A 27,156-nucleotide genomic window follows, 5' to 3' on the forward strand; every position below is an offset into this window, starting at 1 on the left:
ACCTGAGGATTCTGCGGACGGGGAAGAGGAGGAGGAGGAGGACGAGCTTGCAGAGAGCACCCAGCACTCCGTTCTCCCCAACAGCCAGGATCTTTTTCTCAGCCTGACTGAAGTACCCTCCCAACCCTCCCAAGCCAGTATCCAAGACCATGACCCCATGGAAGGGACCTCAGGTGAGTTTACCTTTTAAAATATAAAACTTGTTTTAAAAGCAAGCATTTTTAATGATTACTTTGCCCTGAGGACTTGGGATGCATTCGCGGCCAGTACAGCTACTGGAAAAGTCTGTTAACGTGTCGGGGGATGGAGCGGAAATCCTCCAGGGACATCTCCATGAAGCTGTCCTGGAGGTACTCCAAAAGCCTTGCCACAAGGTTTCTGGGCAGTGCAGCCTTATTCCGTCCTCCATGGTAGGACACTTGACCACGCCATGCCTGCAGCAAGTAACCTGGTATCATTGCCTGACAAAGCCTGGCAGCGTATGGTCCCGGTGTTTGCTGGCATTCAAGCAACATCCGTTCTTTATCTTGCTGTGTGATCCTCAGGAGAGTGATATCGCTCATGGTAACCTGGTTGAAATATGGGAACTTAATTAAGGGGACAGAGGTGGCCGTTCCTACTGGGCTGTTTGCCTGTGGCTGAAAGGAAATCCTTCCCTGCAGTTAGCCAAGCGCGGGGAGGGGGGGTAATTGGCCCTGAGCTTTTCGCGTTTGGCTAGCAGGGATCTTCCCTGATACCTGCCACGCGGTGGGGGGAGGGATAAAGCGATCATCCCAGAGAATTCATGGCCGGAGGGGAGAGCGGGGGGGTTAGTTTGGTTTCTGCAGGGATCTTCCCTGATACCTGCCACGCGGTGTGGGGAGGGGTACAGCGATCATCCCAGAGAATTCATGGCCGGAGGAGGGAGCGGGGGGGTTAGTTTGGTTTCTGCAGGGATCTTCCCTGATACCTTCCACGCGGTGGGGGGAGGGATAAAGCGATCATCCCAGAAAATTGGATGGGGGGGTTAGTTTGTTTTCTGCTGCTGAAGGTAACAGGAAAACCGCAGCAGTCAACGGGCTTTGCTTGGTATGTGGGAAAGGAGGGCGCAGAAGCCGAAAGACAGTGGCTTACCATGGCTGCATGCAAGCTGAATTCTATTGCCCGGACCTGCGTCTGTGATCTCTAACACCAAAGCCACAGGCACTCAATATTAAGATGGAAATTGCGACCTTGTACTGAAATCACATGTGCTATGTACTGTGAATAGTGTTTTTCACCAAGAAAGAGTATAAGCATTGTTCTGTAAAATGTATCATTTTAAAAACTTCTCTCCTTTTTCTCAACCCTCCCTCCAGCAGCTGCAAATTTATCAAGCCTCCCTCCTCCGTCACGAAGGCTATCTCAGATAAGGCGGCGTAGAAAGAGGACAAGAGACGACATGTTCACTGAAATAATGGAATGCACCCGAAATCAAAGAACTCATTTGAATGAGTGGAAGGACACTGTAACTAAATTTAGGAAAGATGCCGGTGAACGCGAGGTCCTGAGGGACGCTCGAGATGAGAGGTGGCAGGCTGCAACGCTGGGGCTGCTGCGTGAGCAAACGGACATGCTCCGGCGTCTGGTGGAGCTTCAGGAACGGCAGCAGGATGACAGAGTGCCACTACAGCCCCTGTATAACCTCCCTCCCCCCTCACCATGTTTCATATCCTCCTCACCCAGACGTGTAAGAACGCGGGGGGGTAGGCTACGTGCACCTTCCCACTCCACCCCAGTGGACAGCCCAACCAAAAGGCTGTCATTACATTGAATTTGTTCAGTGGCCTTTTACTTCCCTCCTATCCTCCTCCCAAACCTCACCCAGATTACCTTGTTGGTTCTCTCCCTATGTTTATTATCAGTTAATAAAGAATACATGATTTTTAAATGATATTGACTTTATTACATTTGAAAGAAAGCTGGGGGAACGGGGAGGGTGGGTTCCTTACAGAGAATGAATGAGTCAATAAAGGGGGCGGGTTTTCATGAAGGAGAAACAAACAGAAATTTCACACTGTAGCCTGGCCAGTCATGAAACTGGTTTTCAAAGCCTCTCTAATGCACAGCGCTTCCTGGTGTGCTCTTCTAATCGCCCTGGTGTCTGGCTGCGCGTAGTCAGCAGCCAGGCGATTTGCCTCAGCCTCCCACCCCGCCATAAAGGTCTCCCCCTTACTTTCACATAGATTGTGGAGCACACAGCAAGCAGAAATAACAATGGGGAGATTTCTTTGGCTGAGGTCAGAGCGAGTCAATAGCGATCTCCAGCGACCTTTTAAACGGCCAAATGCACATTCTACAACCATTCTGCACTTGCTCAGCCTGTAGTTAAACACCTCCTGACTCCTGTCCAGGCTGCCTGTGTATGGCTTCATGAGCCATGGCATTAAGGGGTAGGCTGGGTCCCCAAGAATAACTATTGGCATTTCAACATCCCCAACAGTTATTTTCTGGTCCTGGAAGTAAGTCCCTTGCTGCAGCCCTTTAAACAGAGTAGTGTTCCTGAAGACGCGAGCATCATGAACCCTTCCCGGCCAGCCCGCGTTGATGTTGGTGAAACGTCCCTTGTGATCCACAAGTGCTTGCAGCACCATTGAAAAGTACCGCTTGCGGTTTATGTACTGGGTACCCTGGTGCTCCGGTGCCAAGATAGGGATGTGGGTTCCAACTATCGCCCCACCACAGTTAGGGAATCCCATTGCAGCAAAGCCATCCACTATGACCTGCACATCTCCCAGAGTCACTAGCTTTCATAGCAGCACCTCAGTGATTGCTTTGGCTACTTGCATCACAGCAGCACCCACAGTAGATTTGCCCACTCCAAATTGATTCCCGACTGACCGGTAGCTGTCTGGCGTTGCAAGCTTCCACAGGGCTATCGCCACTCACTTCTCAACTGTGAGGGCTGCTCTCATCTTGGTATTCTGGCGCTTCAGGGCAGGGGAAAGCAAGTCACAAAGTTCCAAGAAAGTGCCCTTACGCATGCGAAAGTTTCGCAGCCACTGGGAATCGTCCCACACCTGCAACACTATGCGGTCCCACCAGTCTGTGCTTGTTTCCCGGGCCCAGAATCGACTTTCCACAGCTATAACCTGCCCCATTAACAGCATGATCTCCAAAGCACCGGGTACCGCGGTTCGATAGAATTCCATGTCCATATCCTCATCACTGTCCTCGCCGCGCTGCCGTAGCCTGCTCCTCGCCGCCTGATTTTCCAGGTTCTTGTTCAGCATAAACTGCACGATAAGGCACGAGGTATTTACAATGTTCATGACTGCTGTCTTGAGCTGAGCGGGCTCCATGCTTGCCATGGTATGGCGTCTGCACTGTTCACCCAGGAAAAAGGCACGAAACGCCGTTGTTTGCCGTTGCTTCCTGGAGAGGCGGGAGGATATACCCAGAATCACCCGCAACAATGTTTTTAGCCCCATCCAGCATTGCGATCTCAACCCAGAATTCCAATGGGCGGAGGAGACTGCGGGAACTATGGGATAGCTATGGGAAAGCTACCCACAGTGCAACGCTCCGGAAATCGACACTAGCCCTGGTACATGGACGCACACCGCCGAATTAATGTGCTTAGTGTGGTTGCATACAATCGAATTTATACAACCTGTTTTCCAAATTCGAATTATATAAATTCGGATTAATCCCGTAGTGTAGACATACCCTGTGTCTCCCTCCCTAGAGATCCCAGCCCAGCCCCCTAGCGGAATCTGAGTTGGGGAGGGGATCGCCCTTCCACTTCAGGCTCGTGATTCGAACCCCTCCCCCCACAGTCTGTGACATCACGGAATCTTCCCCTCACGTCAGAAAGTAGGAGCCCCTCCCTGCATGCAGAGGAAGCTAGTGGGTTTCTTGGGGGTCTCTGGTGGAGGTGACAGCACCCACCAGACACTCATTCATGGCTGCAAGGAGACCCCCCCTGCACCCTCCTAGACAGCCCCCAGCTACGAGGGGCCAGGACACCCAGCCAGGGTCAGGAGGTGAGATGGGGTCACAGTGGCAGGAACAGATGAGACACTAAATTACCCAGCACAAACCCCACACTTCATCTTAGTTATAAGGACAAAAAAAACCACTTTCATGCTCTCCCAACACCACGCTGCCCTCTTGCTCCCACTGCTTTCCACGTCCTCGCGAGCTGCCCCCAGCCAGGCATCACACCCCATTCACACATCTTTGGTCACTACATAGCTCAGTGGCAATCATTGCCCCAAAGTGACTCCGGTGCCAGCACTCACAGCACGAACTCCCCACACCGAATTCTGTTCACACACAGAGAATTCTCTCTGCCCGGCTCCTTCGGTTCATCTCACTGCTCTCCCTGCTGCCGCCAGACACTGCTCATCTGCATACCCCGCCCACGGACACGTGGCACCTTCTGTTGTTCTGGTCTCCAGTGAATGAGTTGCCTGCGGGGAGTGCGCACATCACCGCAGGTCACAGCTCCAGTGCACGTCACAGCCCCAGCGCACGCGGCTCCACCCCAGCGGCCATTCTTAGAACCTTCCATGAGATTCCATCTCCCGGCTCCCTCTGGGGACAGCAGCAGCCGGGTGGGGAGTGTCTGTGAGCCCCAGGGTGGGGCTGCGGGGAGAGACCCAGCAACACTGGGGGGCAGGGGAGGGAGAGATCCAGTCCCATAGACCCATAGGGGCAGGGGATATTGGGGGCAGGAGGGGAGAAGGGGGTTGGCAGAGACCCAGCCCGGGGTGCAGAGAAATGGGGTAGTTTGGAGGGAACTGGAGAGGGGAAGAGACACATGGGGGGGACACACGCTGGGACAGGGAAACTGACTCACAGTGAGTACATGCGGAGCAGGGCGGGGTGGGGTGGTGGCATATCATGCTTGTCCCAAGGTAATTTCTGGGGGTTCTGATTCCCCACTCGGCTGGGGACAGAGCTGCCAGTGGGCTCACCTCTGGGCTGAGGAGACCTGTGGTGGGGCGGGTGCAGGAGCCATGTGTGTGTGTGTCAGGCTGGGGGAGCTGCCTGGGCAGAGGTGCTGGAACTGGGGGTGCTGGGGGTGTTTCCATCACACCAGGGGTTACGGTTGGTTCAGTGGCTCAGCACCCCGCCCCCCACACTATACATATTGTTCTGGCACCACTGGCCGAGGGTCACCTTTGAGTGCACTTTGCCGCCCCGCTCAGGCCTGCCTGGCTTTCCTAGAGCAGGCGAGTGCCCAGCTCTCCTGGGGCAGGGCTGGCGAAAGCTCGGTACAGATACTAACAGTGCCGGGGAGCCTGGACGAATATTAATTGGACAGAGGAGCCTGGGGCAGTTTTATCAGAGAGCAGAAATGAATCCCGAGCACAGCCCTGGAGCTGCAGTGCTCAGGGTGTGTGCCTGGGTCCCCTGAACCATCTCCCTGCCCCCCCTCATGGCATAACAAGTTCCCTGCAGAGAAGCAGAGGTGCGGGAATGAGGGGTGCGGCGACTGCTGCAGTATCCCCATGTCTCACTGTGAAAAGCTCCAGGTGCGGTGGGAACAAAGCCGCATTATTGTGTGATTCTGGAGAACCCCGGAGCTGTGCTGCCCCTGTGTAGTGTGAGCAGGAATTGCACGTTTTCACACTGCTTGTGAACACACATGGGTACAGTTCGCAGGCTTTCAGCTCCCCCACTATAAAAAGTGAGAGAGCCCCACTGCCTAGAAGTGCCTGCTCAGCCTGCTGCAGACTCTGCCCGGCCTCTGGCCTGCTGCCCTTTCTGTGCCACAAACCCTGGGCACTGAAGAGACGGATCAGAGCGTTGAATTCAGGGCTTGCCTACAGGGGGACACTCAGCCAAATGAATTTTGATTAGCAAAAGGTGTGACTTGAAAGTGGGTTAGTTAAATAGCATTGAACCCCTCAGTAACCCCATCACAGAACTGACCTGACCTAGAGCAGCATGGGAAAGACAGCTCCCATCCCTCGTTGCTATGAGTCAGGTGGGCCAACTAGGGGCAGAAGCCCACACTATCTTTTCCTGCTGCAGAGCCCCAACATGAGGGATTCACCTTGGGTGCAGGCACTGCTGTGCTCCTAGAGGACAAGCCACCCCTGCACAAAGAGACATGAAAGGGCTGCCAAAGCCTGGGATTGAAGCAGGAACCTTTAGATCTTCAGTCTAACGCTCTCCCAACTGAGCTACTACAGCAGCTGTGAAAAAAGGATCAGGTGGGCCAACAGCCCAGGCTCTGTTGGAGAGCTTGAAAACAGGGAATTGCGTCAGGTAAAGGCACCACTGCGCTCTCAGAGAGGAAGCCACCATTGCACAAAGAGGGATGTAAGGGCTGCCAAAGCCTGGGATTGAACCAGGGACCTTTAGATTTTCAGTCTAATGCTCTCCCAACTGAGCTACTTTGGCAGCTGTATGACAGGTTTGTGACCTGCTGCTTCTCTGTCCCAGCTGTTTTTGCAGCCGTGGCACACACAAAGGACATCATTGGGAGCGGCCCATGAAGGCAAGACTCTCTTTTGCCTGCCTTGCTCAGCTTGATTTGCTTCCTCACTCTGTTCCTGCCTTAGCTCCCAGGTTGACCTGGTGGTGGAAGGGGACTGGGGGCCAGTAGCGCGGGGAGGAAGTTGAGCTAGACCCTGAGCTACACTAGACCCTGGCAGCAAGAGTCTGGTCACCACTTGCCGCCCCACCCTGTTGTCCTGGCTTCCCCCACTGTGCGTCATTTAGGGAGGGAAGTGGGGCTTCTGCCTCCCCTCTCCGATTTTCACACCGCAGAGGAGTGCAAACAGGAAAATGAATGGCCGCTCCACACTCCCACCAGAGGAACCCGACGCCCTTAGCTGTGGCTGAGTGTGAAGTGTCTGTTGGCTGACAGGGCCTGTCCCCGAGGAGCTGGAACAGCAGCTGCCGCCGCCCCTTCAGCTCCAGGTTGTGGGAAATGCTCATTGCCTGGCTGTATGGGCAGATGCTGCTCCGTGCTCTGGAGAGCGTCTGTATTGCTCTGTCCACCCCCCTGTCTTCGCTGAGCCAGTCTCCCAAGTGCCTCCTCCGGCTTGGCAGCTGAGAGTCTGTGCAGACATCAGCCCCCACAGCCAGCAGCAGCGCCAAACCCCCCAGCACCACAGGGGCACTCAATGCACTTCCTGTGGGGAAATCGCTCCTTGTTGTCCAGCTGCTAGAATGAGAGCCAGGAGAGAGCAGTGTCTGGCTCACCTTGGTGGGGAGTGCTGATCTCCTTCAGTCTCCCCCACAATTCTGGTCAGTTTCATTGTCACTGTAATAGTCAGTGCTTCCCTTCAGGACAGTCCCTAGAGGGGTACAGGGCCCGGGACAAATCCCCCCCTTTCCAGCCCCACACCACCCATTCGCCCAATCCCCCACCACTGTCCCATTTCTCCCCGCCCTGCACCTTCCTGCCCCATTCCTCTCCCTTCCCCGCCAGCACCTCCTCCACAGCACTGAAGAGCTGGTCACTGGCAGGCAGGAGGCACTGAAGGGGAAGAGGAGGACTTGTCAGTAAGGCCTGTAGGGGGGGTAGAAGCTGGCTGCCAGTGGGTGCTAAGCACCGATTTTTTTTCTGTTGGTGCTGCAGCCCTGTAGCACCCATGGAGTCGCTGACTCGGCTCCTTTCACACTCTAGAGAGGAGCAGCAGCCAGGCTTATGGCTGATCTATGGGGCATGGGGTGCTAGGTGAGTGGCAGAGGCTTCAGGCCCTGAGAGTTTGGCTGACACCTCAGGGACACAGTGTGAGGTGGTGTCCCAGGGATCTCTGTGAAATGAGCAGAACAGGATTTACTTGGGGTGAGGAGAGAATTGAGAGTGTCTCAGGGGGTTGTAGAGAGGTATTGCCTGGGTTAGAGTCTGGCTAAAACACCAGCCTCGCTGTGAGCAAGATTTGAACCTGCCCAAAGAAAGCCTATTAGATTTCAACTCTAACACCTTATCCACTCGGCCATCACAGCTAGGAGCACAACACTGCTCCAGTGCCAGAGAAACTGGTAAATAATCACAATGCCCAGGCTTGAAGTCATCTGAAATCCAGAATTCACACAGCAAACCTGGCTCCCAAAGCACAGAGGGGATTTGTGGTTTGTTCTCTTTGCTTAGCCATGTGCAGTCGCACAGAGAGCGCTTTGAAAAGTCTCCCCTCCCACAGAGCGGGAATGGGAAATGATTCTTAACTGGAAGCTTGATGTGAATGAGGACATCTGGACCAAGAGTCCAGGGACTGACCTTTGCTAGAGAAAACAGTGACACACGGAACCAGGCTAAGGAAAATGTTTCCTGGGATCAATAATCGGAATAGCAGCAGTATTGTGCAGCAAAATGTCTCACAAGAGGAGTCAGCGCATTGGTGGTTCAGTAGCAGAAGTCACAGACACAGCGGGGGAGATCTAGCTTTGGTTTCTGGCCAAAAGAGGGATGAGTTTTATTGTCTCCAAATTTCAGTAGAAAAATTCACACCCAAACTGTGTGGGGAGGGGGTTTCTTTGGTTCTCATTTGGTTTGGTTTATTTTTCTCATTTGAAATGTCCTTGATAATTTCTCTGGTAAAATTCTTTGGAAAAGGCCAGGGAAGAGTTAGAACAACTACAAATCTCCATGGGAGTGAGGGGGTCTCTCAGCACCGGGGGAGGGGTGGAGATTTTCATTGAGGGGAGTTGAGGAGATAAATGAGAGGCTTTTGCTCCAGCAGAGGGAGAGGCTTGGCAGTTTCATTTTTACCAAGTGAACCCCCCGCCCCACATTGCTCCCCTGCTGCTGCTGCCCCAGCTCAAACCCCACTGTCACCCCCAGCATGGGACCTACAGCTTCCTGCTGACAAAGCCCTTATATAACAGAGACAAACTCCCCTAGTCTGCCCCTTCTTCCAGCTGAGCCCTCCCCCCACAGAGCCCAGGACAACCCCGACCTAGCCATGCCGGAGGCTCGGGCTCAATCCTCAAGGCTGAGGGAAAACCTTCAGCTGGGCACATTTCGCTCCCTTCCCGCCTCCACCCAAGCGGCAAGGGGGAAACGGACGCAACACACCGGCTCGAAGATGCCTCCCTCCCACTTCCCTGTAGGCTGCTGTGACGTTATTCATATGAACTGGGACCTTTCCTTTCATCCTCCCTCATTCCCTCCCCTTCTTCTGAGGATTCACAGCAACGGTTTTCCCTCCAAAACCTGAAGTTCCTCCAGTTTTGAAAATGGGGAGAGAAGCAAAGTCTGTCCTGATTTCATATCAGTAATTGATAAATGGATAGAAAGTTATCAGCAGCCCCTGCCAGCCATTCACATGGGGAGGGGGAGCCCTGGACGATGCTTCATTAACAGGAGAATGGATGGCATGGAGGAGCCAAATTTTGAAGAAATATCCATGCCCAGTGACTGGCAGATAATGGCCAATAGGGACCCAGCCTAGAGACGACTACATCTCAGCACCGGGCGAAACAAACCCTCATGGAGACCATTCGTCATGGGGGTTTGGGATACTGCTGGTGAACATGGTGAGGGGAAAGTGAGGGGCTAATACAGTAGCATGGAGATTCTCAGCCACTCTGGAGACAGCCTGGACAGCAAGGAGCCAGGCACAGACTGAGCCCTCGTCCTGTGCCCCCTGAGGAAAAGAAAAGGGTCCAGCCAACTGTCCCGTGAGCACCGTTCCCCCAAACAGGGGGAGGCCTCTGGCTTTGGTGTGTATTAAATATGGGGCCAGTCACTTTCATCAGAAAACATTTTAATGAAGATAAAGCAGGAAAGAAATGAGTCTCAAATAAGAGGAGAAAGTTCACCATTTAACTCCTTGCAGCCACCAGGATGGAGAATGACTAAGGCAACAAATTCCCTCCAAAACAGGAGGACTTGCTGCAACTAAACATGGGAACGTCTCCAAACACAAGATGCTTTTGAACAGACATTTAAAAATTACATGGAAAAAGACAAAATCTGACAGCTGATGTCTATGTTAAGTCATCAAAGAGAAAAGGGTGGAAATCTGGAGAATTCTGGATTAATTTCAACAAAGTTAAGCGGAAAGTGAAAAAATGTGAAGAATTTTGTATCGATAGTCAATAGCAGGTAAAGAGGTAAAATGAGAGTGAATTTCATAGTGTTATTTGACAAATTGAGAGAAAACGGGAAACATCTGCAAAACTTTTTTAAATATATTTAAAAATTTGAGAAAAGTTCAAAGTGGGGATATTTTATGTTAATATTTTATTATTGGTGAGACATGGAAAAAAATCTCAGGGAATATTAAATTAGAAATAGATAACTAGAGAGAAAAGGGCAAATTTTTAGGATATTCTCCTGAAGAGGAGATCTGTGTGTAGCTCAGAAACGTCTCTCTCTCACCAACTGAAGTAGGTCTAATAAAAAATATGACCTCACCGAACTTATCTTTCTAAATGCAAAGGACTGCAAACTGGAGAGAAAAACTAGGGCTACTTATAAACTCTACTGGGTGGTAAATTAACTATCACCTGTAGCCCATATAGCTAGCTTTAGCATTTCTTTTATGCAGCAGTAATGCAAGGAACCCACAGGCCTGTCTCCTGTAGGACACTGGCATCAGCAGTTAGTATAAGGCTCGAGGTCTATGAACTCTGGCACAGATAACTGGCCTAAGGGTAACCCCTAAGGTTTGGGGAACTGGAAATAGAGTGTCTAAGGGGGAATTTCATCCGTAAAGATACCAGCCGACCAGAGGAACATGAGATAACACCGGCCTTCGGCTAGAACATCCACAGATGTCTGACCACAGGAGTGCCATGGCAACGAACTGACACATGACCCCAAGATGAGATCATTATACTACACTAACCTATAGGAGACGGACACCCCAACAGTAGTAGGGAGAGGAAATACAAATAAGGACGAGGGGAGAAACCCCCACTGAACATGCATTGCACCTAGGGGCGTCAGCAGAACAGATTATCGGCTACACAACCCAAGAAAGGGATCTGCATGTTGCTGTAGACAGATCAATCGGCTCCCAACCTGCCCCGAGGCGCTTCCGTCCTCTTGAGCCCAGGTAAGGGTGGGTCCCTGGGTCAACCTGAGACCTCCTCTGCAACTTGAAATCCCTAGAGAACCCCCCGGCCCCGCCCCTCCCCCCGCTCCGCCTCCTGACGCGAACTCTCGTGTCCTGGGGTCTCCGCCTGTCGTCCCCCCCCGCTGCAGCGCGGTGCCCCCCAGCGCCCCTTCCTCTGCCCGCTTCTCCCTCAGCCTCGTCTCTCCCCGCCCCGGGCCACTGGCCGGCCCCGGTGCCCCACTCCGGGGGGCTGTTGGATGGAGCCATATGGAAAGGCAGGGTTGGGAGCCCGGACTCCTGGGTTCTCCCCCAAGCTGTGGGGGGGTAGAGTGGGGAGGGGTTGGGGGGGTCTCCTGCCCAAGGGGAGAGTCCAGAGGCTGGTGTCGGGCAGCGGCAGGGCCGCCCGGGTGGGGGAAGTGGGGCAATTTGCCCCAGGCCCCACAGGGGCCCCCATGACTATGTCGCAGGCTCCCTCGGTCTCCGTCTTCCCTTGGCGCCTCAGCTGGTAAGGGAGCGGGGCTGCGAACTGCAGCTGAACTGCGGGAACTCAGGCCCAGCTGGAGACACCACGCCGCTGCAGCGCTGTCTGGGGCTGATCCTGGATGCAGCAAGCTGAGGCTCTGGGAGAGGGGGGTAAGCGGCATGGTAAGGGGCTGGGGCCAGGCAGCCCCCTGACCCCATCCCCCACAGCCCTGACCCCAGCTTCGAGCCCAGCCCCTCTGAGCCAGACACCCCCCTGATCCCATCTCCCCACAGCCCTGAGCCCAGCCCCTGTGAGCTGGGCATCCCCAACCCAGAGCCCAGCTCCCCACCAGCCCTGGGCAACAGCAGCACCACCCCCAGGCAACGACAGCCCATTGGCAGCAACCATCACCCAGCAACAGCCCATTATGTAATTACAAATGTATATATACTATTAAAGCATTTAATGTTTGTAAATAATGTATTTCCTGTATTTAGGAATTATTACAAATTAATTTTTGAATGTATTTCACTAGTTATTTTTTTTACATTTCCAAATACATGTTACTATAGTATTGCAACTTTTTTTTATAAAAGGGGCCCCCGAAATTGCTTTGCCCCAGGCCCCCTGAATCCTCTGGGCAGCCCTGGGCAGCGGGTCACTTGCAGACCCTGAGTGTCTGATCTGGAAACAGACGCGTGTCCCCTCACCCTGCGACTGCGCCTGGCAGGGGACCGTTTCCTTGTACCAGAGAATTATCCAATACACCCTGGGGTGTGAGCCCCACACTCCCCTGTCAGTGCCTGGGGCACGGAGCCCTGTGTACGAGTCACTCTCGTGTCAGTTCATACGAGTCAGTTCGTACAGACATTGCTTGTGCTTTTTCTGTAGCCTGTGGTAAAAGGGGGCAATTATCTAGATGCGTTGATGGACCCCCTGGAAGATCTCTGCGTACCCCCAGGTGTACGTGTACCCCTGATTGAGAACCACTGATGTAGGGGAACCGAGGCCCTCCCTCCCTACCAGCTTCCGACCCCGTACCCTGGGAGGCTGGTTCAGCTTCGCTTACCTTGCATCAGACACAAGTCAGCTTCCCTGGGTCACCACGTCCTATGATGGCCCCGTGGGCAGGAGTCAGAGACAGGAAGTCTCCTCTCAGGTGTAAAAGCAGCAATGGCTCCATGGAGGGTTGGTGCTGATGGAGCGATTATTGACACTTTCTCTAGTCTCCTTTTCAGATTTTCCCCCATTTTCTCTTTAATTCTCCAATGTTAATTTAACAGTCTCAGATTTGGGATATTTTCCCACCCGTTTGACCTGCAGCAAATTTTCTTCCTTTCTTTGGGAAATTGTCCTGAATCATTCCCCAAATGAGAAGGGGCTTAATGGGTGCAGCTTGCAGAGCCCTGAGACACAGCTGCCTCTGGGGTGGGCTGGGGTGGCCATTCTCTGCCAGCAACAAGGCAAGGAAGGGGACAGGAGGAAAAGGTCCCCAGTGGAGACTGTTCAGCCCAAGGTTACACAGTCCTGGCTACTGCTCCCCCCAACTGCCAGTCACCTGCCCGCCCCGGCTTCTGCCTCCTCCCCACTGCCAGGGAGTTTTCCTGCTCCACACTCCCCTCACGTACCCTCTTAAAGCACCTCCCCAAAGGGCTCCCTGCTGCCCATGTGAATGGTGTGTGTGTGTGTGGGGGGGGGTTATTCCTGTCTGTTTATTGAACTTCCATATACAATCCTGTCAAACTGTCCAACTCCTCTCACTTAATATAAAATCTCTTCAGATCTGAGTGGTTTCTCTCATTATCAAATGTTTCTTTTTAGACCTATTTCTTCCCTTGATAGTTAATTTACCACCCAATAAAGTTTAAAAGTATCTCTAGTTTTTCTCTCCAATGTGCACTGCTTTGCATTTAGAAAGATAAGGTGGGTGAGGTAATATATTTTATTGGACCCACTTCAGTTGGTGAGAGAGAGACATTTCTGAGCTAAACACAGATCTCTCCTTGAGGAGAATGTCGCAAAAATTTGCCCTCCTTTCTCTCTTGTTATTTATTTCTAATTTAATATTCCCTTAGATTTTTTCCATGTCTCACTCATAATAAGACTGTAAGAACATAAGAACGGCCAGACTGGATCAGACCAAAGGTCCATCTAGCCCAGTATCCTGTCTTCCAACAGTGGCCAATGCCAGGTGCCCCAGAGGGAGTGGACCTAACAGGTAATGATCAAGTGATCTCTCTCTTGCCATCCATCTCCACCCTCTGACAAACAGAGGCTAGGGACACCGTTCCTTACCCATCCTGGCTAATAGCCATTAATGGACTTAACCTCCATGAGTTTATCTAGTTCTCTTTTAAACCCTTTTATAGTCCTAGCCTTCAAAACCTCCTCAGGCAAGGAGTTATACAGGTTGACTGTGCGCTGTGTGAAGAAGTACTTCCTTTTATTTGTTTTAAACCTGCTGCCCATAAATTTCATTTGGTGGCCCCTAGTTCTTATATTATGGGAACAAGTAAATAACTTTTCCTTATTCACTTTCTCCACACCATGCTTTTATATACCTCTATCATATCCCCTCTTAGTCTCCTCTTTTCCAAGCTGAAAAGTCCTAGCCTCTTTAATCTCTCCTCATATGGGACCTGTTCCAAACCCCTAATCAGTTGCCCTTCTCTGAACCTTTTCTAGTGCCAGTATATCTTTTTTGAGATGAGGAGACCACATCTGTATGCAGTATTCAAGATGTGGGCATCCCATGGGTTTATATAAGGGCAATAAGATATTCTCCGTCTTATTCTCTATCCCTTTTTTAATAATTCTTACCATCCTGTTTGCTTTTTTGACTCCCGCTGCACACTCTGTGGACGTCTTCATTGAACTATCCACGATGACTCCAAGATCTCTTTCCTGATTAGTTGTAGCTAAATTAGCCCCCATCATATTGTATGTATAGTTGGGGTTACGTTTTTCCAATGTGCATTACTTTACATTTCTCCACATTAAATTTCATTTGCCATTTTGTTGCCCAATCACTTAGTTTTGTGAGATCTTTTTGAAGTTCTTCACAGTCTGCTTTGGTCCTAACTATCTTGAGCAGTTTAGTATCATCTGCGAACTTCGTCACCTCACGGTTTACCCCTTTCTCCAGATCATTTATGAATAAGTTGAATAGGATTGGTCCTTGGACTGACCTAGGAAAATCACAGCAGCAAGATGGAGTCTGGAGTCACATGGGCAAGTCACATGTCCATGCATGACTCAGTTTGCAGGCCAGCGTCATTGTTTACATGTATGTTTGAACGTTCCCAGGAAAGCTTAGATTGGCGTCTCCCAAAGTCCATTGTCAGTTAAGTGTTTCTTGATTGGGCACTTACTGAGAATAGTCCTTTCTCAAGAAGCTGACCAAATGCATCACTGAGGCTACTTGGAATCAAATACATTTGAGATACAAGTACATAGCCAATATTCATAACTTCAAATACAAAAATGGTACACACATACAGCTACTATAATTATAATCAGCAAATCATAACCTTGTCATAGAGACCTCACACAATAACCTTTGTACAATCTTTGCTGCAACTGTATAACTATATATTGTGGTGGCAACAATGATCTATACGGTCCCAGTTCATATTAATAACATCATAGCAGCCTACAGGGAAGCGTCTTCCAGCCAGCGTGTCTCATCTGTTTCTCCCTTGGGCGGAGGCAGGAAGGGAGCGAAACGTGCCTGGCTGAAGGTTTTGCGTTTGGCCTTGAGGATTAAGCCTGAGCCTCCAGCACCGCTGCTGGGAGATGCGTTTCTGAGTCACATCCAGCACACACTTTGTGCCACCAGCTGTACCTCCTGAGGCCAAGAGGGACAGTTTTGAGGCTCCCAGAAAGTCTTGAAGAGCAAGAAAGCAACACAAGCTTATCACCGTCCCGGGGGAGGGGGTGTGGTTTGAACCACCATCCTTTTGGTTAATAGCTAAACACACTGACCCATTGCACCACAGAGACACATATAGAGAGAAACCTGCTGTTACCAAGGCTGCTGCCTAGCAGCCTGCGCTTCTGCCTGTCAGCACGAGAGCTCACAAGGCGCTAGTGTGGATGCTGGAGGCTGGGTGCTGGGTGCAGTGCATGAAGAACCAGCAGAGTAGCGCAGTGGCAGTGTGCTGGGTCCATAACCCAGAAATCAATGGATTAAAGCAATCCTCTTCCAGGTACATGCTTGTTTCTTTTTGCTCTGGGCCTTCAAGCGAGGAGACGACCAGCAGAGCGCCAAGAGCCTAGGCCATGAGGCAAGAGATGGCTGAGGCGGCGACCTGCCAGGGAGCTCCCCAGCACCTCTGGCTGCCTGGGCTGAAGGCAAGAGGCAGGCCTGGGCATGATGAGGGCCTCCTGTGCTTCCTCGTCCCCTTTTCCCACCCACACCGGCAGGCGGCTGCTGTGGGAGAACACCAGGGAGGCTCTCAGGACGCTAGGCAGCTCTGTGTGGCTATCAGGGGAAAGAGCCGAGGCTCTCGACTCGACCTGCCATTGACTCGCGTGGCTCTGCGCTCCGTCAGCCGGGGCGGGCCAGCCTACAGACGTGACTCAGGCTTGGGCAGCATGGCCGCCCTTCCCTGACGAGGTATAACCCTGGGTGTCAGGTCGCTGTGCAGCTTTGAGCTAGAGCTCTGATCCCAACAACCGACCAGCAGCCCACAGCCTCCCCCTGGGTCTGCCCCACCTGGTTACTCCTTACAGGCTGACCGTACCCCCTTCCAGCCCTGGATTCGCCCCCTAATCGTCCTACTGCCACTCAGAGCCACAGACGTGGAGGTGCTGACGGAGGGAGGGGGGACTCTAGGATGGGGTTCTTCTCTAAAGACGGCTGGCAGAAAGGTGGTGCTCAGCTCTGTCAGCGACCTGCCCAGTTGCCTCGCTGCCAGGGGATGCAGACATTGCTGTAAGGCAATTAAAGGGGGGTATTTGGCTTCCAAGCAAATGTGAGGAATGTGCAATTATGAGAGGGAATTTGCATTCTGTCAACTATCAGGGCCCCAGTGGCCTAATGGATAAGGCATTGGCTTCCTAAGTCAGAGATTGTGGGTTCAAGTCCCATCTGGGGTGAAAACCTCCTCTCTTCTTGTATAAAATACTGGATCTTGGAAACAATCCCCCAGGAACAGCATCTTCCACTTAACAAATGTATTCTAAACCCATCAGGAGCAAACAGTTCATACTAGCCTTTGACTGGGAGCGCCCAGGAATTATTAAGGGACAGAGACTCCTCAATGCCCTTACTAACAAGTGTTGGGGGTTCACCGAGGCCAGTAAGGGGGTCACTGTGTCTGCCCTGTCTGCAGTTGCCTTTCTGCCAGGGGATGCAGACATTTCTGTATGGTGCATAAAGAGGGTATTTGGCTTCCAAGCTAGTGAAGAATGTGCAATTATGAGAGGGAATTTCTGTTTCAATTTTAATTGCACTTCAGTGGCTTAATGGATAATGCATTGGCTTTCTAAACTAGGAGTTGGGGGTTCAAGCCCCACCTGGGATGAAAAACTACTTTCATCCTGTATATTGCAAGGAAACCTTGGTCTTATTTTCACCAAGGAAGCTGGGAGATGTTTGAACACAAAGTCCTGGATCTTGGGAACAATCCCCCAAAACTGTCGCCTTTCACTCTGTGATCCATGAAGGATGGGGGCGGGGGATTAGCTCCCTTTCATGGACACCCAGCCAGCCAGTTAGCTGTAAAATCCCTCTTGGTCTGTTCTCTACTTACTTTACCTATAAAGGGTTAACAAGCCCACAGGTAAAGGGAAAGGAAGTGGGCACCTGACCAAAAGAGCCAATGGGAAGGCAGAACTTTTTAAAATTGGGAAAGAAACTTTCCCTTTGTCTGTTGTTCTCTGAGCTGCAGGGACGGAGCAGCAATGCTGTGTAAGGCTTGAACCAGGTATGAAAATTCTTCTTCCATGCATAGAAAAAATTATTTGGATAGGGAATGTTTAGTTCAACACAATCAGGTTTATTTTTTATTTTGGCTTGTGGATCTCCTCTGGGCTAACCCCAGATACTTTTGTTTGCTTGTAACCTTTAAGTTGAACCCCCAAGAAAGCTATTTTGGGTACTTGATTTTTGGAATTGCCTGTGTAAAATATAGCAAAAGCCTAAGTTCCAGATGTAAGTTTTTTCTTTTTATTTTTAATAAAATTTACCTTTTTTAAGAACAGGATTGGATTTTTGTGTCCTAAGAGGTTTGTGCACATGTTGTTTAATTAGCTGGTGGCAACAGCTAATTTCCTTTTTTTTTTTTTTCCCCCTTTCTCAGCTCCTCCTTGGAGGGGTGTGTGTGAAAGGGCTTGAGGGTACCCCCCAGGAAGGAATTCCCAAGTGCACCTTCCTTGGCTCTCAAAGGGATTCTGCACTTGGGTGGTGGCAGCATCAACCCATCCGAGGTCAGAGAGAAGTTGTAACCTTGGGAGTTTAATACCAGCCTGGAGTGGCCAGTATTAATCTTTAGAATCCTTGCAGGCCCCCAACTTCTGCACTCAAAGTGCCAGAGGTGGGAATCAGCCTTGACTCCAAGTTGTTCAGTAAGACCCTGTCACGGGGCAGGACTCACCCCTGCAGCACCTCCTGCTGGTGTCCTGGGAATTAGCTCTTCACCAGCTCCAGAGCGCCCTCTGCAGGCCGATGTCCTGCTTGCCACTGGCCCCCGTGTCCCTCCCGGACCCCAGTGCCCTTTACCCAGGGGTTCTGCCCATGGCAGCAGCCCCCAAATCTGGGTTTCTCCACTCAGGGGAACCCCCAAACCCCTATCCCCACCTCACCTCAGTGGCTACTATCAGTCACCATCTAGCCCCCGCTCACTGTGGCAGACGGCAGTCTGTAAAGGCCACTCATCACAAGCAAGGGGGGTTTGGACCTGCTGCCTTGGCCTACCCCTGTGCTGCCCTCCGCAACCCCAGTACCCTTCTGGGCCTTTAACAAGGCCAGCAATGTGGAGGGTTTCCAGGCTGGAGCTCGCCAGCTCCTCTGGCCTTCCCCCAGTCCTGCTCCACTCTAGGGAGCCTATGAGCTCCTAACCAGCCAGGCAGAGAGAGACTGAATAGCCCCTGGCTCACTGCCCTCTTATCAGGGCCAGCTGGACTCTGATTGGGGCGTGGCCCCAGCTGTGGCTGTCTTCCCAATCAGCCCAGCCTTTTTCCCCGGCCCCAGCCCTGACCTAGGGCTGCTTTTACCCTTTCTTAACCGGAGTGGGGTCACTGCCCCACTACAGACCCTAATTCAGCAAGGGAGTGAAGCATGGAGTCATCCACCTGCATTCAGCAAAGCACTTACAGGTGCCTGAGTCCTGTTGCAGCCAACAGGGTTTAAGAACTTGCTTAAAGTTAAGCCTGTATTGAAGTACCTTGCTGAACGGCGGGTTAAGTACTTACCTTGCTCTGAATTCAAGTTGCTCTGGATGGGCTATTCGTGCCACCTCTGTGCCACCCAGCGGCCCTGTGCTAGGAGAGGAGGGCACCCGAAAGTGGGACTTAGACACACAATGACAGCGGCTCATTAACACACCTCCCAAATACATCAGGCTCTAGAGATGTAAAGCACATGGGGACTTTGTAACAATGTGTACCTGGAACTGGCCCCAAGTCCTGTGGCTGTGATGTGATCTCTGATGTGTCCTCTCTTCCCTTCTGCTCTTGTGACCAACACTTGGGGCTGGAGGAAGCTTCTCTGTCTCCTTGGTCCTGGAGTGGAATCTTATTGAGTTAGTCTGACATCACCATGGAGATTCTGGTGATGTCACAAATGGAATGGACCATCTGGCCGGCAGGAGCAGAGAGAACGTGATGCTCTGGGCGGAATGAGGGGTGTAGTTTGAATATCGTTGATCATTAGAAAAGGTGGAGAGGAATCCTACCCTGGTAGGGAAAGGGAAGTGGAATTACATCAACCCCTCTGCAAGGCATTACCAGGCTGAAGGTGCCTCCCTAGCCAGTGACTGTGCTGCAGAGTGGACACATTGCTGCTGAGGGACAGGCACTGGCCTTCTCAGAGAACCCCTCTCCTGAGGCTGGCAATAGTCACACTGCACACTGAGCAGAGGGAAACACATTCAGTGGCACTGAGAGATGCTGCCGCTCCCTCCTTGGGCATGGTTCGCAGCAACAAGGCTTTAGAACGCACACAGTTGGTGACAAAGTGTTTGAAGAAGAAAAAAGACCAAGATGCGTGGGACAGGTTTCAGCTTAGAGTTGGGAACCAAAAATTATGTTACTGACAGAAACATATTTATCTCCTACTTGGTGGACATGAAACACATTTAACACCATAAAGTAAATTATTTCTCATTCAGGTCTCAGCCTCAGGACTTCACCCACATTCCTTAGGCCAGTGGTTTTCAAACTTTTTTTCTGGAGACCCAGCTGAAGAAAATTGTTGATGCCCATGACCCAACGGAGCTGGGGATGAGGGGTTTGCGGTGTGGGAGGGGCTCAGGGCTGAGGCAGAGGGTTGGAGTGCGGGGGTGAGGGCTGCAGGGTGGGGCCAGGAATGAGGAGTTCAGGATGTAGGCGGGTGCTCTGGGCTGGGGCAGGGGATTGGGGTGCAGGAAGGTGTCAGGCGTCTGGCCTGGGGGTGCAGGCTCTGCGCTGGGGCTAGAGATGAGTGGTTTGGGGTGCAGGAAGGGGCTCCAGGTGTGGGAGGGCTCAGGGCTGGGGCAGCAGATTGGGGCGTGGGATTGGGGCATGGGGCTCCATAGAATTAAGTCTCACATCTCACTGGGAACTCTACTTCTTGTGCCCAGAGAGTCTCGGCCCCCTCAGTAGATGACCTGAGAAACACAGTGTCCGCCTTTTCCAAAGAAGTGCTGGGATAAGGCGTCTGACTTCGGATCAGGAGATTAAGGGTTCAAGTCCCTTCGTGGTTGTTCTTGTGCAGTTTTACATTTGTGCTGAAACTCCTGATCCCCTCAGGGCTGTAACTTCTTCTTGGCTGCTCAGGCCAATGCTCTGGCTTCAGCTAGAGCCCCGGGAAGGAGCTGGGGGTTGGGCATCACAAAGGCTGGGGTATGAGCTCCAGGTACTTCCAGTCTAGCCTTTGCCATTCCTAACTTGCCAAAGAAAATGGGCGGTTGCCCGGACTAGTGCGTGGAGCAGTTTCCCTCTTCCAAGTGTGCACCTGTCCCTGTGCTTGAGGGGGCTTGCTAAATAGCGCCTTGGGAGCCTGCTTGTTTCTCCACTTCTCGTCAGCTGGGGAAAAGCCTCTTGGGGTAAAATCTCCTGCCCCACTGCAAAAGTGAGCATCATGAGTGAGAAGGGTAAGAGGCCCCACTAGGGGGGCTGGCCCTGCTTTCCTACTGTCTTCTGATGTTGGCCACAGAGGACCAGCAGCCGCCCCGCATGCTGGCCTCCAGGTGGATTGCAGTGGGTATTTGGCATGGCAGGGAGCAGGTTAGCTGGGTGTCTTTGTAGCTGTCTGCTGGCCACGCATAGGCATGTCCTCCCCTCCTCTTGCCCTGTGCTCAATTGCTGTGTGGCTTATAAGCCTTCCCTTGGAGCTGTCAGCACCAGCCGCCTCTGCTCTAGATGCCCAGAGGAGGAAAGGTGTGCTGGGCTCCAGCCTGGGATGCCTCCCTCCTGCCTAGCCCTGACTATTAAGCCTGGCCCTGGCACTCCTTCCTTTAAATGCCACATGGGCAAGAGGAAAAGCGTGGCGGGTGCAGGTACAGGGGCCAAAGTTGTGGACATCAGGTGAAGTAGTGAGAAACACAATCATCAGGTCAACCCGCAAGAATCTCTAGCCAGACTGTTAAGTTCTAGGACCCCAACCTATAGCGGCCATCCTGTTGAACCAGTTGGACCGAAGACCTATCTCCAGTGGGCATCAGTCACCCAGCAGGAGGGGAAAAAATCATCCTGGTTCACCCAGAGACAGGATAGCCAAGCACATTGAGCTCCAAGGTTTTGCAGCAAACCAACATATTTCTAGGAGGTCCCACTAAGATTTGAACTCAGATTGCAGGATTCAGCATCTTGAGTGTCATGAGACCTGCTGCTCTTTCTTTTTCTGGACCACTGTGACTCTCAGCTGGTTGACTTGCACTCTGCACTTACTGCTTCCCACCAGTGGCTTCCTCTCGCAGGACACTCTCCTCCTTCAGCGACTATAGTCCTGCTCTACCGGATCTGTGGGTCCTGCCCTGAGTCCCTGCATCCCCCTGCTTTGTCTTCATTCCCTGCAGGCATCAAAAATGTCAGGGGAGGCCGCCCCTCTCTTCACTTGGTGGTCCTGTTCATATCGTCCAGCTGCAGTCTCATCTCCCAGAACTCGGCCAGCTGTCACTTGACCGGTCATACAGTCACATGCTGACTGGCTCCCCTGCCTGGATGCTCTTGTCGAAATCCCACAGGCAACGCTGCAGGACTTGGCACTGTTGGTTTCTTTAATGTTGTGGTGTTTGCCCGACCACTGGAAAAAAGCCGCTAACTCCTCCCTCACCGACTCCCACCAATCTGCCTGGTTGCCATAGAACCCTCTGATGCTTTCCCGTTCTGCCAACAGCACCAGGCCTCGCCACCCTCCCCTTTATCTTGCAAGCTCTGGAGGTTCATCTTCCAATATCCTCTGCTGTGGGTCAGGGAATTGCCCACATTGAGTACACGGTGAGAGCTGCGTGATCCGATCAGTCCATTGGCATCACCCTGCACTGGGCTGTCGACGTGCTCTCCTTCACGTAAATCCGGCCAATGTGACTCCTGGCCTGTCCCCACAGAAAGATGTACCCCATCTGAGGCTGGTGTGAGCTTGGGTCAGAGGAATAGGAGGCTACCGCTCGCCCTCCACTGGTTCCACTACTGAGAAACACGTCCTGTAAGCCGACCTCGCTACAGACCTGTGTCAGGTAGTGCTCATTGTAAAAATGTTTCCTCTGCCGGTGGGGAAAACGGGACCAGTGTTCCTCAGGCCGGCTGACACAATTAAAATCCCCCCCAACAGCAAACATCATGAGGTCCAAAGGAAGGGAGACAGGTCCTTCCATTGAACTTTCCTTTCACACCTTATATAGCAGTAACCAGTGCCACGTGTTACCAGATTTGCCAGTTACTTTGGTATATGCTCATTTATTCGGGTTACTCTTTGGGGAGGGGGGTGGGGGGGTTCTGTAATTCTATCAATGTACTGCTTGTGTCACTTGTGTTTTTATATGGAGCTCTACTTCTCCCGTCTGCAAGTCCCCTCCTAATGGAGCTCTCCTGCAGGACCTAGGTTCTCTAGGGCTGGGTTTCTCTAACCCCAGAACTGGATGAACACACCCACACCCACACATACATTAACAGAGCAAGTCTGAGTGGACCAGGTCGATCAGCACTGTCAAGCTGACTCCTTATATGTCTTTGGACTCACTGGGCTGTATGAAGCAGCACTTTCAAGCTGCCCCCCCTTATATGCCCCTGGGCTCCATGGACTGGGTCAAGCAGCACTTTCAAGACTTGCATCTGAAGAAGTGAGGTTCTTACCCACGAAAGCTTATGCTCCCAGTACTTCTGTTAGTCTCAAAGGTGCCACAGGACCCTCTGTTGCTTTTTACAGATTCAGACTAACACGGCTACCCCTCTGATACTTTCAAGCTGTTACCCAGATTCAGCACGTCCCTATCCCCACTCTCACATCACAATTGTACTGGCAGTAACCTACTTGATGAGCAAACCCCACAGTATTTTGGGTGCTGCAGGGATCTTTAGCTTAGGTACAAGAAGCGTTGCTGCAGAGTGACTGGGGGAAGCTAAAAACACAAAAGAGTAAAGTTCAATGAGAGAGAGAAGCAACCAGATTTTAACCATAAAAGTTATTTATTGAATAATAGTGATAACTACACAAGGAGCTAAACCAACATAACATACATTATTAATGGTTAATACCTAAGGTAGAAAGGAAAACAGAGGGGGCGGGGATCTCACCGCTCCCTGAAGCTTGAACTGGTTGGGGTTCCCAGGTGATGGTGGTAGCTCAGGATCCTGAGGGCAGGAGACAGGCAGAACCCCCAGCACGATCAGTCGGGAGAAGATGGAGTCCCAGTGGAACTGATGCAGAGTTTGGATCTAAGCATCAGAAAACTGACTGGAGGGTGAGTAGGGATTTTTGTAGAGAAAATGCAATGGTCCAAGGGAGAACACTAGATTTGTTTATGGGTAAACTGATGACTCAAGGGGTTTCTTTAGGCTAGACAATAGGAGCTGATCACTCCTAGCTATGGGTGGTGTTTTCTTCCAGGAAGCTCACAATCCAAATAGGCTGCTTCAGTAGTTTGGATATCAATCAAGGATTCCTTACTAGAATTGGTCTGATAACTGCTGAGCTGGGTGTGGGCAGGCGTAGGTTCATTAGCATCTGGAGCAGAGATTCCCATGATGCAGTGCTTCCCTGCTTTTCTGGTCCCAGAGTTCAGTGCGGTTTTCTGTTCTCCAATCTGTATGCAAACTGAGATGCCTCCCTGTCCCATCTCTCATGCAGATGAGGCTAGGGAAGTTGTCTCTGCTCTCCATTTTGTATGCTAATGGAGATGTCTTAATCTTGTCATTCTTGTCAGGATGGGTCGAGTTGTGTCTCCCAGTGCCCTTCATTGCTCTCTGCAAGTCTTTTCTCATAGGTTTTGGTTTAAGCAGAGTCTGGGGGGGGATGGTATCTTTCATGAGTCAGACAGGCTGGATACTGCGCCCTGGTTCCCCAAGAACACAGAGCTGACTGGTATCACACGGAGCACAAAGTCCACTAGTAATTAGCTCCCTAGTCAGAGCTCCACCACCTCTGTACTCGCACTGTGAATGTGAAGAACAAGACTCCAACCCCATTGTTCTTCCCTGGCCTGGAGGACCAGAAAGACGGGTCCTTCCTCCAATCACCCTCTGCCCATCGAGCTACCCTAAAGCCATTAATGGGCATTTCCCGACCACCCACCATGTCCAAGTCCAGCTGCTCCAAGGCACTGAACATCAAGTGCCTCTTCCTGGGCCCCCGAATCCCTGCCACACTGCACATGGACGCTTTTACAGATGCCCCTTCCCCAGTACTGCCCTCACTCAGCTGTGCAGAGGAGCTTTCATCCCCAGTTCCTCCCCCTCTGACACCATCTCCGAGGGCTGCCCTGCCTCACTCTCTTCCTGCCATATTGGCTTGACCAATGTTAGGTCCAAGGAAAATGGAGTATAGAACAGGTTGTTTGGCCAGCTTAGCCAAAGTTAGGCTAACTGTAGTTGCTGGGCCATTCCTGTCTCTCTGTGAAACATGAGGACATGCTTGCTTGGGCTTCAAAGAATGGGATAAAGGGGGGACCGCATTCTTGTACCAAATGTACTAGGAACGATTTGTTTGGACATATGGAGACTTGCAGTCTCCACTCCCTGTTTCTGTTCTTCATCTGTACTCAACTCCCTCCTTTCTCCTACTTTCTGGTGCATGACAACAAAGCTCATAAGAAGTTGCTGAGGCATCACGAATTGTTTGTAGTGTCAAAGAAGATAGATATGCATGAATATTAGAAGCTTTCTAACTAATAAAGGGGGGTTGGGTTGCTTTAACTATGACGCGACGGAACTGTCTATATAATCTCACTAGTTATTGTAATCGGGGCTGGTTCTCTCTGGAGATGGGCCGCTCTCTATTGTTGTGTGCACTCTTCAATAAAGAGCTTGTATTGGACCTTGCTGGTGTTGCCTGTCTCTCACTCTGCGGTCAGACAACGAACCTTGCCGTCTGGGTTAAAAAGTCCCCGACACCAATAAGTCCTGTGGAAGAGACAGCTCCTGTCATTGTTAAAGGTCAGGTGGGCCAACTAGGGGCAGAAGCCCACGCTCTGTTGTCCTACTGGGGAGCTCAAGTTCAGGGACTTGTGTCAGGTAAAGGTGCTGCTGCGCTCCCAGAAAACAAGCCACCCCCGCACAAAGAGGGATGAAAAGGCTGCTGAAGTCCGGGATTGAACCAGAGACCTTTAGATCTTCAGTCTAACGCTCTCCCAACTGAGCTACTTCAGCAGCTGCATTGCATCCTTTGGCCTGCTGCTGCTTCTCTGTCCAGGATATTTTTGTCAGCTGTTAGGTATAAAGAAGTAAGAAATGTTGGTGTTGTTTAATATATTCAATTAGTTGTTTTAATAATGTATTTCTAAAGTAATGATAAGTGAATCACTAGCTTTAATAGAATTTAATATGGAGTATATGAACTATGACCTTTGGACTCCATCCTTGTAAGCAAACTTGTTTACAATTTAGACATTGGAGTCCTCTGGCTCAAACCGGACAGAACCAGTTTTTCCTGCCAAAAAGACCTTATAAGAGCCTGCTCAATGCCTGCGTGGGGCTGTCCATTCCAGCGGCAGCGCGTGCACGGTTGGGTCTTTCTAACACTCCAGAGCTAGAGAAAAGAACATCATCTATCCTGCAGCGAGGTTGAGGAAGGAGAGGCCTGTCATCACTATCCCCATCACAGCGAACTGAATCCATTTTACCTGTGGAGGGTCGCTCTTCCCAGAGGGTCTCCCTGCCTGCGACAAAGTCCAGCAGTCGTCGGGACTCCCAGTGGTCCTCCTCGAAGGCTCTAAATCAGCCGGAGAATAGAAGGTCCCGGGCTTCGCACCTGCACGCTGTGTCCACTGCACCTCAATCATAGGAAAGGTTTCTGTACTGGGGTTTCTTTTATTGTTTTCTAAATGCCAAAGGAGGTTTTGTGGGTCTGAGCTTCAAGCTCCTAAAATCTAGCCTTTGCTAGGGGTTTGTAGAGAGGTATTGCCGGGGTTAGAGACTGGCTAAAACACAGGCCTCACTGTGAGCAGGATTCAAATTTGTGCAGGAAAACTCTATTGAGCTTCAAGTCCAACACCTTAACCACTCAGCCAGTAAACTAGCACACCCCCTATGTTAAATAAACTAGTAAATAATCACAATGCCCAGGTGTGAAGTCATCTGAAATCCAGAATTCACACAGCAAACCTGGCTCCCAAAGCACAGGGGGGATTTGGGTTTGTTCTCTTTGCTTAGCCATGTGCAGTCGCACAGAGAGCGCTTTGAAAAGTCTCCCCTCCCACAGAGCGGGAATGGGAAAGAACGCTTAAGTTGACGCTTGATTTGAATCGGGGGTGTCTGGACCACAGAGCCAGGGACTGACCTTTGCTGGAGAAACCAGTGACACACAGAACCAGGCAAAGAAAAATGTTTCCTCAACTCAATAATTGCTCCCCTGGAATAGCAGCAGCATCAAGGAGTTGGAAAAGTCTCACAACATGGGCTAGCACATTGGTGGTTCACTAGCAGACATCTTAGGTACCACATGGGAGGTCTAGGTTTGTTTTCGGCACAATGGAGGGCTGAGTTTTATTGCCTCCAAATTTCAGTAGAAAAATTCAGACCCAAACTGTGTGTGGTGGGGAGATTGGTGGGGGTTTCTTTGGTTTTGCTTTGCTTTGGTTTGGTTTTTTTTTTTTTTTCTTCAATTTAAATGTCCTTGATCATTTTTCTGGGAAAAATGTGTGTAGGAAAAGTTAAACATCTCCATGGGAGAGAGGGGATCTCTGAGTACCAGGGGCGGGCGGGGTGGGGGGATTTTCACAGAGAGGCGTTTAGGAGATAAATGAGATGCTTTTGCTGCAACACAGGGAGAGGTTTTGCAGTTTCATTTTTATCACGTGACGACCCCCCCCCACACACACACACATGTTGCTTCTTTGTTGCTGTTGC

At 51.3% G+C, this 27,156-nt stretch overlaps 1 protein-coding gene and 4 non-coding genes across 6 annotated transcripts in view; 1 reads left to right on the plus strand and 4 right to left on the minus strand.

The window, feature by feature from the left end:
* LOC117870001 (zinc finger protein OZF-like) overlaps positions 1 to 27,156 on the minus strand; it is an 876,360-nt gene that overhangs the window by 491,593 nt on the left and 357,611 nt on the right. The gene's annotated exons all lie outside the window — the stretch shown is intronic.
* Positions 6,093 to 6,165, minus strand: TRNAF-GAA. The gene has a single exon. It is a non-coding gene; the product is annotated as a tRNA-Phe (tRNA).
* On the minus strand, positions 6,303 to 6,375 carry TRNAF-GAA. The gene has a single exon. It is a non-coding gene; the product is annotated as a tRNA-Phe (tRNA).
* TRNAR-CCU lies at positions 16,479 to 16,551 on the plus strand. The gene has a single exon. It is a non-coding gene; the product is annotated as a tRNA-Arg (tRNA).
* On the minus strand, positions 25,386 to 25,458 carry TRNAF-GAA. Its single transcript has one exon. It is a non-coding gene; the product is annotated as a tRNA-Phe (tRNA).

Source organism: Trachemys scripta, chromosome 25 (genome assembly GCF_013100865.1).
Source record: "Trachemys scripta elegans isolate TJP31775 chromosome 25, CAS_Tse_1.0, whole genome shotgun sequence".
Taxonomy (NCBI): Eukaryota; Metazoa; Chordata; order Testudines; family Emydidae; genus Trachemys; species Trachemys scripta.